The sequence below is a fragment of the Sciurus carolinensis genome, chromosome X (assembly GCF_902686445.1).
Source record: "Sciurus carolinensis chromosome X, mSciCar1.2, whole genome shotgun sequence".
NCBI classification, from domain to species: domain Eukaryota; kingdom Metazoa; phylum Chordata; class Mammalia; order Rodentia; family Sciuridae; genus Sciurus; species Sciurus carolinensis.
This window is the reverse complement of record NC_062232.1, coordinates 41,259,974-41,272,709: the sequence shown is the minus strand read 5'-3', so window position 1 is coordinate 41,272,709 and position 12,736 is coordinate 41,259,974. Positions and strand designations below refer to the sequence as shown.

Below are 12,736 nucleotides of genomic sequence, written 5' to 3'. Positions count from 1 at the left end.
TAAGTGCTGCTATTCCAAAGGATATGAGATATAATTCTGATCTCCATGCCTGGTATATTGACTGGCAAATAACTGAAAATAAGTTTTGTTAACATCACATTCCACTTTGGTCTGAAAAGATGTTCAAATGGAATATGACTGGATTTTCTGTCTGGATATGCCAAGATCAACTAATTTTGGGGGATAGACCTCTAACACAATAATACCTTTGATAAAACTATTCTGTCTCTTTTAGTGACATTTATTTAACATGGGACTCTCAGGAGTTTGATCAGATTCTAATCCTGACAAAATCTATTAAACAATAGGAAAAATTATGGAATTGTCAATAATGTCAGGAAAAATAAATTTAAAAATTATAGTTTTAAATGAAACAAATGAACCTAATTTGAATAAATATTATAATCACATTAAAGGAAAAAAGAAAACCAAAGATAAGACAACAAACAACCAATCCAAGTATCTTATAAACACAGTATTGAACTATTTACCCTCAAAGTATACATTCTTAATCAAGATTGGTTTGTGGGGAATGGATATAACAAATAAATCTGAAAATTTTTAGTGGGGTCATTTTATCATAGGGGTATAAATGAAATAATTTTGAAACTCTTGATTATATTATAATATTGACTAATCAGGTTGATATTCTTAGAAACCCAGGTTTACAGTAGAAGAAGGAATATATAAATATGAATCAGGGAATACAAGAAAGAATCTGTGCATTAGAATTGGAGCTGTGAAAATTCATGAATTCTCAAAATAGGTATGTGTGTGTATCTGTATATAGGTTTACATCTGTGTATATAGATATATGTATGCCTAAGTACACATATGTGTGGGTTTTTGTGTTGTTTTAGTCAGTTTTTCCACCTCTGTGACCAAAAGACCTGGCATTAATAACAAACATCAATAACAAAGAGAAGGCAAAGTTCATTTAGGTCTCACATTTCCAGAGGTCTCACTCCATAGAAGTTTGTTGCTCTGGGTCCAAGGTGAGGCAGAACACCATGGCAGAAGGGTGTGGAGGAGGAAAGCAGCACAGGATATGACAATCAGGAAGCAGAGAGAGAGCTCTGCTCACCAGGGACAAAAAATAAACCCCAAAGGCATGGACAAAATATAAATGCCAAAGACATGCCCCCAGTGACCTACCTCCCCCAGCTATACCCTTCTTGCCTACAGTTACTGCCCAGTTAACCCATATTAATGGATTAATGCACTGATTAAGTCAAAGTTCTCATAACCTAATCATTTTACCTATAAACTTTCTTGCATTGTCTCACACATGAGCTTTTGGGAGACACCACATATCCAAACCATAGCACATGTACAGAAATTTCTTACCTCTATCTTCTAGAAGAGCAGAAAAAGCAAATACCCCAGTAACACACCTAGTACTGAGACCTTGGTATCTAATATCACTTCCACTGAGAGAAACCAGAACTCTTAGGAAGAATGGTTTGCTATAAAGCTGGGGACACAGCTGGCATAAGATGAGCCTGGATATTTTTTTATGTTAGAAATAAAATGCTCAAAAAATACTGAAAGCATGGCACAAGGACACAGTAATATTGCAGGAACTCTTAGTGGACAAACCTGGGATAATTTGAGCACTAAAATAAACTATAATAGCGAACAATGAACCACTAAATACAACAGGAATTGATGAACCCATACCAATAATTATAGGGAAGAAGGGAAGGCTCAAGCTTGTAGGAGAATGCCAGGGAAAGACTGGTAAATGAGGAGAGAGTGCTAGAGTTAGAAAAAATCATAATAAAGACTAATTTAGGCAGAAATCATCAATGGATGCTGTCCCACCTAGGGGACATTTTGATGAAGAGCAGATTATTTGCAAGCTCTTAAGAATATGTCCTACAGACTACTTATTAGTTGCAAGATGAAAAAAATAAACAATAATTATGCAGGGGAGAAATCAGGCAACAGCTTAACCAGGTGATGAAAATAACATTTACCAGCTGGTCACAGTAGCACATGCCTATAATTGCAGCTACTCAGAGGGATAAGGCAGGGGGATTGCAAGTTTGAGGTCAGCCTGAGAAATGTAGAGAGTCCCTATCTCAAATAAAAATAAAAAGGGCTTGGGATGTAGCTCAATGGTAGACTACCACTGGTTTCAATTCCCAGTACCACAAAAATAAATAAACAGCATTATCAATGAGAGGCCAGTAGGCAGCATGTGTCTTCAAGTTTGATCCTACAAGGATAGTGCACCACCTGCACAACATTTTAACCAAGAATGTATAACATTAATCTAATCACAAGAAAAAAAATCAGACAAATACAAAATAAGGACTTTTTTTTTTTTTTTAAAGAGGGGGAGTTGTGTGCGACTGTATCCTTCATAAGTGGTAATATCATTAGAGACAAAGTTTATGGAAATGTTCCAGATAAGAGGTTAAACACAAAGTAAGTAAATGCATTATGTGATCCTAGACTCAATCCTTTACTGGAGGGGGAAAATGTCATAAAGGACAATTATTGGCCAACTGACAAAACTGGAATATGCATGACTGATTACATAAAAGTGCTGTATCGGGATTTTTCAAGATGGCGGACTAGAGGGTGGCTGCATTTCATGTTGCTCCAGGACTCAGGATTCAAGAAGAGGAGATATTGAGAGAGCTGGAACCAACTCAAAGCCTCCGGGTGAGTCTCTCCGGTTGGGGAGGTGTCCCGGATGGGGCAGTAGTCCCGGAACGCAGGGAACTTTGTGAAGTAGAGTTGCCCAACGAGACACCCCTCCCCCCGCTGGAGCGGTGAACTAGGACAACTGGGAGCATCGTAGAGGAGACCGCTCAGCAAGACGCTTGGACTCGGAGCAACCCACCAGGGCTCCGGGCAGCTGCCCAGAGGAGGAGCTGCGCGGCGAGTTGTTTGGACTCAGAGCGACCGCTCCTAAACACCAGGGGCTGCCCGGAGGAGGAGGAGGAGGAGCGGGAGGAGGAGCGTGGTGGGTCACTTGGACTCAGACTGACTGTACCAGGGCTACGGGCGGCTGTAGGGAGGAGGAGGTGCCCAGTGAGTTGCTTGGACTCCTGGCGACCGCACCGGAACTCCAGCACTAGAACTCTGGGCGGCTGCCTGGAGGAAGAGGAGGTGCACGGCGGGTCACATGGACTCAGAGCGAATGAATGTACAGGGCTCCAGGTGGCTGCTCAGAGGAGGGGCCGCATAGCCAGGCGATTAGGTGCAGAGCAGGGTCCCAGGACCTAGGCTGCTTCTTGGAGGAAGAGCCACACAGAGACAAGCTGAGGGGCGAAGCGAAGTTTCCAGGACTGCGGGCAGCTTCTTTGAGGAGGGACAGCCTACAGAGACTCATCTGTGAAGGGTGAGGCTCCCAGGCCCAGGAGGTAGGTCCGGGCCCCGGGGAACGTTGCACAGGAAGGCTGACCAGCCCAGGAGGTAGTTGTGGATTGAGGGGAACCTCTAGGAGGGGAACTGACCAGCGAGTCCTCCCCACCAGGTGAGTCTTCCCCGCCGGGTGAGGTATTCCCACAAGGATGGTAAAAACAGAGACACAGACCCAAACAGGCCTTGCCTCAGCCCGCAGCCTAGTTCCCCTTTGGATGACCACTGGTCAACAAGTGGAGGCACCTCTGCCCACTAGCAGGGAATATACCCCACCTGAAGGCCACCACCCCTAGAGAGGCAGCTTCCTTGTGGAACACCACATTATCAACTTCCTCCAAGACTTCAGGCTACTGAAGACTAAGAGGAGATATACTAGAAATCTTCAGGGACATTATAAGTCAATAGAGGAAATCTGCAATATCTCAGTGGTCCACTGATACCTGAACAATACGAGAAAACAAGGGAAGAAAATGCCCCTAACAAATCTAGAAGTTACATCAATAAAATCCAATGACAGCATGGCAGAAGAAATGACAGAAAGGTAGTTCAGAATGTACATAATTAAAATGATCAGGGAAGCAAATGATGAGATGAAAGAGCAAATGCAGGCATTGAATGATAAGATGAAAGAGCAAATGCATGCATTGAATGATAGCACCAATCGACAGTTAAAAGAGCAAATACAGGAAGTAAAAGATCATTTCAATAAAGAGTTAGAGATATTGAAAAAAAACAAAGAGAAATCCTTGAAATGAAGGAAACAATAAACCAAATTAAGAACTCCATAGAAAGCATAACCAAGAGGATAGAACACCTGGAAGACAGAACCTCAGATATTGGAGAAAAAATATTTAATATTGAAAACAAAGTTGACCAAACAGAGAAGACGGTAAGAAATCATGAACAGAATCTACAAGAACTATGAGATATCATGAAAAGGCCAAATTTAAGAATTACTGGGATTGAGGAAGGCTTAGAGAAACAAACCAAAGGAATGAACAATCTATTCAATGAAATAATATCAGAAAATTTCCCAAATCTGAAGAACGAAATGGAAAACCAAGTACAAGAGGCTTATAGGACTCCAAATATACAAAATTACAACAGACCCACACCAAGGCACATTATTATGAAGATACCTAACATACAAAATAAAGACAGAATTTTAAAGGCCGTGAGAGAAAAGAATCAAATTACATTCAGGGGGAAACCAATATGGACATCAGCAGATTTTTCAATCCAGACCCTAAAAGTTAGAAGGGCCTGGAACAACATTTTTCAAGCTCTGAAAGAAAATGGATGCCAACCAAGAATCTTATAACCAGCAAAACTTACTTTCAAAATTGACGATGAAATAAAATCCTTCCATGATAAACAAAGACTAAAAGATATTACAAAAAGAAAGCCAGCATTACAGAACATTCTCAGTAAAATATTCCATGAGGAAGAGATGAAAAACAAAGAAGCAAATCAGCAATCCTAAAGGAATTGTCAAATAAAGGAGGAACCAAGTCGTGTCAAAAAAATAAAAAAATAAAAAAATGAGCCAAATGATAGGGAATACAAATCATATCTCAATAATAACCCTAAATATTAATGGCCTGAACTCATCAATCAAAAGACATAGACTGGCAATACAAGATGGCGGACTAGAGGGTGACTGCATCTCCAGTTGCTCCAGAACCCAGGATTCAAGAAGGGGAGGCATTGAGAGACTCGGACTAAAATAGAGCCACGGGGTGAGTCTCCCACACTGGGTGAAGCTCGGCCTGGGCGGCAGGCACAGATAGGGGTGGCTTATCAGAGCAGGGCAGGGCAGCTAGAGTCTTCCCTAGGTAGCCTTTCACACTCCAGCGGTGGGCTCCTCCCACACGGCCAGCCACGCGGTGCAGGCCCCCCCAGTAAGAGCCTTTCTGCACAGAGCCAGCTCCAAGCCCTAGATAGTAGTGGGCTAGGGGCAGCCTTCTTCGGAAGCACTGCATTATCAAGTTCCTCCAAGACATCAGGCTACTGAAGGCTGGGAGGTGATACACTGGAAATCTACAGGGACACTATAAGACAATAGAGGAAATCTGCAATATCTCAGGGTCCCACTGATATCTGACCAATATGAGAAAACAAGGTAAGAAAATGTCCCAAACAAACCTAGATACTATATCAATGAAACGCAATGACAGCACAGCAGAAGAAATGTAAGAAAGGGAGTTCAGAATGTACATAATTAAAACAATCAGGGAAGTAAATGAGGAGATGAAAGAGCAAATGCAGGCACTGAAGGAGGAGATGAAAGAGCAAATGCAAGCAATAAATGATCGCACTAATCAATAGTTAAAAGACCAAACACGGGAAGCAAGAGATCATTTCAATAAAGAGTTAGAGATACTGAAAAAAAACCAAAGAGAAATCCTTGAAATGAAGGAAACAATAAACCAAGTTAAAAACTCCATAGAAAGCATAACCAATAGGATAGAACACCTGGAAGACAGAACCTCAGACATTGAAGACAAAATATTTAATGTTGAAAACAAAGTTGGCCAAACAGAGAAGATGGTAACAAATCATGAACAGAATCTATAAGAATTATGGGATATCATGAAAAGGCCAAATTTAAGAATTACTGGGATTGAGGAAGGCTTAGAGAAACAAACCAAAGGAATGAACAATCTATTCAATGAAATAATATCAGAAAATTTCCCAAATCTGAAGAATGAAATGGAAAACCAAGTACAAGAGGCTTATAGAACTCCAAATATACAAAATTACAACAGACCCACACCAAGGCACATTATTATGAAGATACCTAACATACAAACTAAAGACAGAATTTTAAAGGCCGTGAGAGAAAAGAATCAAATTACATTCAGAGGGAAACCAATAAGAATATCAGCAGATTTTTCAATCCAGACCCTAAAAGATAGAAGGGCCTGGAACAACATTTACCAAGCCCTGAAAGAAAACGAATGCCAACCACGAATCTTATACCCAGCAAAACTTACTTTCAGATTTGATGATGAAATAAGATCCTTCCATGATAAACAAAAGCTAAAGGAAATTACAAAAAGAAAGCCGGAATTACAGAACATTCTCAGCAAAATATTCCATGAGGAAGAGATGAAAAACAAAGATGCAAATCAGCAACAGGAGGAACTAGCCTAAAGGAATAGCCAAATAAAGGAGAAACCAAATCATGTTAAAAAAAATGAGTCAAATGACTGGGAATACAAATCATATCACAATAATAACCCTGAATGTTAATGGCCTGAACTCATCAATCAAAAGACATACACTGGCAGATTGGATGAAAAAGAAAAATCCAAAAATATGCTGCCTGCAAGAGACTCATCTCATAGAAAGAGATACCCACAGACTAAAGGTGAAAGGATGGGGAAAAAACATACCATGCACATGGACACAGCAAAAAAGCTGGAGTATCCATCCTCATTTCACATAATGTGGACGTCAAGCCAAAACTAGTCAAAAGGGATAAAGAAGGACATTACATGTTGCTTACGGGAAGAATAAATCAGCAAGACATAACAATCATAAATATCTAGGCCCCTAACATTGGCTCATCCACGTACATCAAACAAATCCTTCTCAGTTCCAGAAATCAAATAGACCACAACACAATAATACTAGGCGATTTTAACACACCTCTCTCACCACTGGATAGATCTTCCAAACAGAAATTGAATAAAGAAACCATAGATCTCAATAACACAATCAACAATTTAGACTTAACAGACATATATAGAATATACCATCCAACAAAGAACGAATACACTTTCTTCTGAACAGCACATGGATCCTTCTCTAAAATAGACCATATTTTATGCCACAAAGCTACTGTTAGCAAATACAAGAAGATAGAGATACTACCTTGTACTCTATCAGATCATAATGGATTGAAATTAGAAATAAATGACAGAATAAAAAACAGAAACTTCTCCAATACCTGGAGACTAAATAATACACTATTATATGATGAATGGATAACAGAAGACATCAGGAGGGAAATAAAAAAATTCTTAGAAGTAAATGAGAAGAAAGACACATCATATCAAAATCTCTGGGACACTATGAAAGCAGTACTTAGAGGAAGATTTATTTCATGGGGCGCATTCAACAAAAGAAGTAAAATCAACAAATAAATGACTTAACACTACAGCTCAAAGCCCAAGAAAAAGAAGAGCAGACAAACACTAAAAGTAGTAGAAGACAGGAAATAGTTAAAATCAGAGCCAAAATCAACAAAATTGAAACAAAAGAAACAATCTGAAAAATTAACGAAATAAATAGTTCGTTCGTTGAAAAAATAAACAAAATTGATAAACCCTTAGCCACATTAACAAAGAGAAAGAGGGAGAAAACTCAAATTACTAAAATTCGGAAGGAACAAAGAAATATCACAACAGACAAGAGTGAAATACAAAACATAATTAGAAGCTATTTTGAAAATCTATACTCCCACAAAACAGAAAACCTGGAAGACATCAACAGGTTTCTAGAGACAAATGAATTGCCTAAACTGAACGAGGAGGATATACACAACTTAAATAAACCAATTTCAAGCAATGAAATAGAAGAGGTCATCAAAAGCCTACCAACAAAGAAAAGTCCAGGACCAGATGGGTTCTCAGCCGAGTTCTAAAAAATCTTTAAAGAAGAGCTCATTCCAATACTCCTCAAAGTACTCCATGAAATAGAAGAGGAGGGAACTCTCCCAAACTCGTACTATGAAGCCAATATCACCCTGATACCTAAACCAGACAGAGACACATCAAGGAAAGAAAATTTCAGACCAATATCCTTAATGAATATCGATGCAAAAATTCTCAACAAAATTTTAGCAAATCGCATACAAAAACATATTAAAAAGATAGTGCACCACGATCAAGTGGGTTTTATCCCAGGGATGCAAGGTTGGATCAACATCTGGAAATCAATAAATGTCATTCACCATATCAACAGACTTAAAGTTAAGAATCACTTGATTATTTCAATAGACAAAGAAAAACATTCGATAAAATACAGCATCCCTTCATGCTCAAAACGCTAGAAAAAATTGGGGTAGTGGGAACATTCCTTAACATTATAAAGGCCATCTACGCTAAGCCCATGGCCCATAATATTCTAAATGGTGAAAAACTGAAAGCATTTCCCCTAAAAACTGGAACAAGGCAGGGATGCCCTCATTCACAACTTCTAGTCAACAATGTCTTTGAGACTCTAGCCAGAGCAATTAGACAAACCAAAGAAATTAAAGGGATACGAATTGGAAAAGAAGAACTCAAACTATCCCTGTTTGCTGATGACATGATTACATATTTAGAGGTACCTGGAAATTCCACCAGAAAACTTTTTGAACTCATAAGTGAATTCAGTAAAGTAGCAGGTTACAAGATCAATGCTCATAAATCCAATGCATTTTTGTACATAAGTGATGAATCTTCAGAAAGAGAAATTAGGAAAACTACCCCATTCACAATAGCATTGAAAAAAATAAAATACTTGGGAATCAATCTCACAAAAGAGGTGAAAGACCTCTACAATGAGAACTACAGAACACTAAAGAAAGAAATTAAAGAAAACCTTAGAAGATGGAAAGATCTCCCATGTTCCTGGATAGGCAGAATTAATATTCAAAATGGCTATACTACCTAAAGTGCTATACAGATTCAATGCAATTCCAATTAAAATCCCAATGATGTACTTTGCAGAAATAGAGCAAGCAATTATGAAATTCATCTGGAAGAATAAAAAACCTAGAATAGCTAAAGCAATCCTCAGTAGCAAGAGAGAAGCAGGGGGTATTGCAATACCAGATCTTCAACTTTATTACAAAGCAATAGTAACAAAAACGGCATGGTATTGGTACCAAAATAGACAGGTAGATCAATAGTACAGAATAGAGGACATGGACACAAACCCAAATAAATACAATTTTCTCATACTAGACAAAGGTTCCAAAAATATGCAATGGAGGAAAGATAGCCTCTTCAACAAATTGTGCTGGGAAAACTGGAAAACCATATGCAACAGAATGAAATTAAACCCCTATCTCTTACCCTACACAAAACGCAAATCAAAATGGATCAAGGACCTCGGAATCAGATCAGAGACCCTGCATCTTATAGAAGAAAAAGTAGGTCCAAATCCTCAACTTGTTGGCTTAGTATCAGACTTCCTTAACAGGACTCCCATAGCACAAGAAATAAAAGCAAGAATCAACAACTGGGATAGATTCAAACTAAAAAGCTTACTTTCAGCAAAGGAAACTATCAGAAATGTGAAGAGAGAGCCTACAGAGTGGGAGAATATCTTTGCCAACCATACCTCAGATAGAGCACTAATTTCCAGAATCTATAAAGAACTCAAAAAACTCTACACCAAGAATACAAATAATCCAATCAACAAATGGTCTAAGGAAATCAACAGACACTTCATAGAAGAAGATGTACAAGTAATCAACAGATATATGAAGAAATGTTCAACATCCCTAGTAATAAGGGAAATGCAAATCAAAACTACCCTAAGATTTCATCTCACCCCAATTAGAATGGCGATTATCAAGAATACAAGCAACAATAGGTGTTGGCGAGGATGTGGTGAAAAAGGAACACTCATACATTGCTGGTGGGGTTGCAAATTAGTGCAGCCACTCTGGAAAGCAGTGTGGAGATTCCTCAGAAAGCTTGGAATGAAACCACCATTTGACCCAGCTATCCCACTCCTTGGCCTATACCCAAAGGACTTAAAATCAGCATACTACAGAGATACAGCCACATCAATGTTCATTGCTGCTCAATTCACCATAGCCAGATTGTGGAACCAACCTAGATGCCCTTCAGTTGATGAATGGATAAAGAAACTGTGGCATATTTATACAACAGAATATTACTCCGCAATGAAGAATGATAAAATTATGGCATTTGGCAAATGGATGAAATTGGAGAATATCATGCTAAGTGAGATAAGCCAATCTCAAAAAACTAAAGGACGAATGATCTCGCTGATAAGCGGATGAGGACATATAATGGGGGGTGGGAGGGGTTAGCATTAGGTTTAGGGTTAGGTTTAGGGTTAGGGATAAGGAGAGCGGTAAGAATGAAGGAAAGAAGGACTGTATAGAGGGAAAAGAGGGGTGGGAGGGGTGGGGGGAAGGGGAAAAAAAATAAACATCATTGCCCTATGTAAACGTATGATTACACAAATGGTATGCCTTGACTCTATGTACAAATAGAGAAACAACATGTATCCCATTTGTATACAATGAAAAAAAAAATCCCAATGATGTACCTTACAGAAATAGAGCAAGCAATTATGAAATTCATTTGGAAGAATAAAAATCCAGAATAGCTCAAGCAATCCTCAGTAGAAGGAGCGAAGCAGGGGGTATCGCAATACCAGATCTTCAACTTTATTACAAAGCAATAGTAACAAAAACGGCATGGTATTGGTACCAAAATAGACAGGTAGATCAATGGTACAGAATACAGGACATGGACACAAAACCAAATTAAATACAATTTTTTCATACTAGACAAAGGGGCCAAAAATATGCAATGGAGAAAAGATAACCTCTTCAACAAACGGTGCTGGGAAAACTGGAAAACCATATGCAACAGAATGAAATTAAACCCTTATCTCTCACCCTACACAAAACTCAACTCAAAATGGATCAAGGACCTCACAATCAGACCAGAGACCCTGCATCTTATAGAAGAAAATGTAGGTCCAAATCTTCAACTCGTTGACTTAGGATCAGACTTCCTTAACAGGACTCCCATAGCACAAGAAATAAAAGCAAGAATCAACAACTGGGATAGATTCAAACTAAAAAGCTTACTCTCAGCAAAGGAAACTATCAGTAATGTGAAGAGAAAGACTACAGAGTGGGAGAATATCTTTGCCACTCATACTTCAGATAGAGCTCTAATTTCCAGAATCTATAAAGAACTCAAAAAACTCTACACCAAGAATACAAATAATCCAATCAACAAATGGGCTAAGGAAATCAACAGACACTTCACAGAAGAAGATGTACAAGCAATCAACAGATATGAAAAAATGTTCAACATCTCTAGTAATAAGAGAAATGCAAATCAAAACTACCCTAAGATTTCATTTCACCCCAATTAGAATGGTGATTATCAAGAACACAAGCAACAATAGGTGTTGGCGAGGATGTGGTGAAAAAGGAACACTCATACATTGCTGGTGGGGTTGCAAATTAGTGCAGCCACTCTGGAAAGCAGTGTGGAGATTCCTCAGAAAGCTTGGAATGGAACCACCATTTGACCCAGCTATCCCACTCCTTGGCCTATACCCAAAGGACTTAAAATCAGCATACTACAGAGATACAGCCACATCAATGTTCATTGCTGCTCAATTCACCATAGCCAGATGTGGAACCAACCTAGATGCCCTTCAGTTGATGAATGGATAAAGAGACTGTGGCATATATATACAATGGAATATTACTCCGCCATGAAGAATGATAAAATTATGGCATTTACAGGCAAATGGATGAAATTGGAGAATATCATGCTAAGTGAGATAAGCCAATCTCAAAAAACTAAAGGATGAATGATCTCGCTGATAAGCTGTTGAGGATATATAATGGGGGGTGGCAGGGTTTAGTGTTAGGGTTAGGGTTAGATTTAGGGTTAGGGATAAGGAGAGTTGTAAGAATGGAGGAAAGAAGGACTGTATAGAGGGAAAAGAGTAGTGGGAGGTGTGGGGGGAAGGGAAAAAACTAATGAATCAAACATCATTGCCCTATGTAAATTTATGATTACACAAACTGTATGCCTTGACTCCATGTACAAACAGAGAAACAACATGTATCCCATTGGTATACAATAAAAAAAAAAGACATAGACTGGCAGATTGGATTAATGCCTGCAAGAAACTCGCCTCATAGAAAGAGATACCATATACTAAAGGTGAAAGGATGGGGAAAAACATACCATGCACATGGACTCAGCAAAAAAGATGGGGTATCCATCCTCATTTCAGAGAATGTGGACTTCAAGCGAAAGTTAGTCAGAAGGGATAAAGAAGGATATTTCATACTTATTTCATACTGCTTAAGGGAAGCATATATCAGCAAAACATAACAATCATAAATATCTATGCCCCAAAGAGTGGCTCATCCATGTATGTCAAACAAATCCTTCTGAATTTCAGAAACCAAAGAGACCATAACACAATAATACACCGTGATTTTAACATGCCTCTCTCACCACTGGATAGATCTTCCAAACAAAAATTGAACAAAGAAACCATAGATCTCAATAACACAATCAATAATTTACACTTAATGGATATTTATACACTATACCATCCAACCAAG

At 38.7% G+C, this 12,736-nt stretch overlaps 1 protein-coding gene across 1 annotated transcript in view; it reads right to left on the bottom strand.

Moving 5' to 3' along the window:
• Positions 1–12,736, bottom strand: part of Ccnb3 (cyclin B3) — a 50,848-nt gene that overhangs the window by 28,191 nt on the left and 9,921 nt on the right. The gene's annotated exons all lie outside the window — the stretch shown is intronic.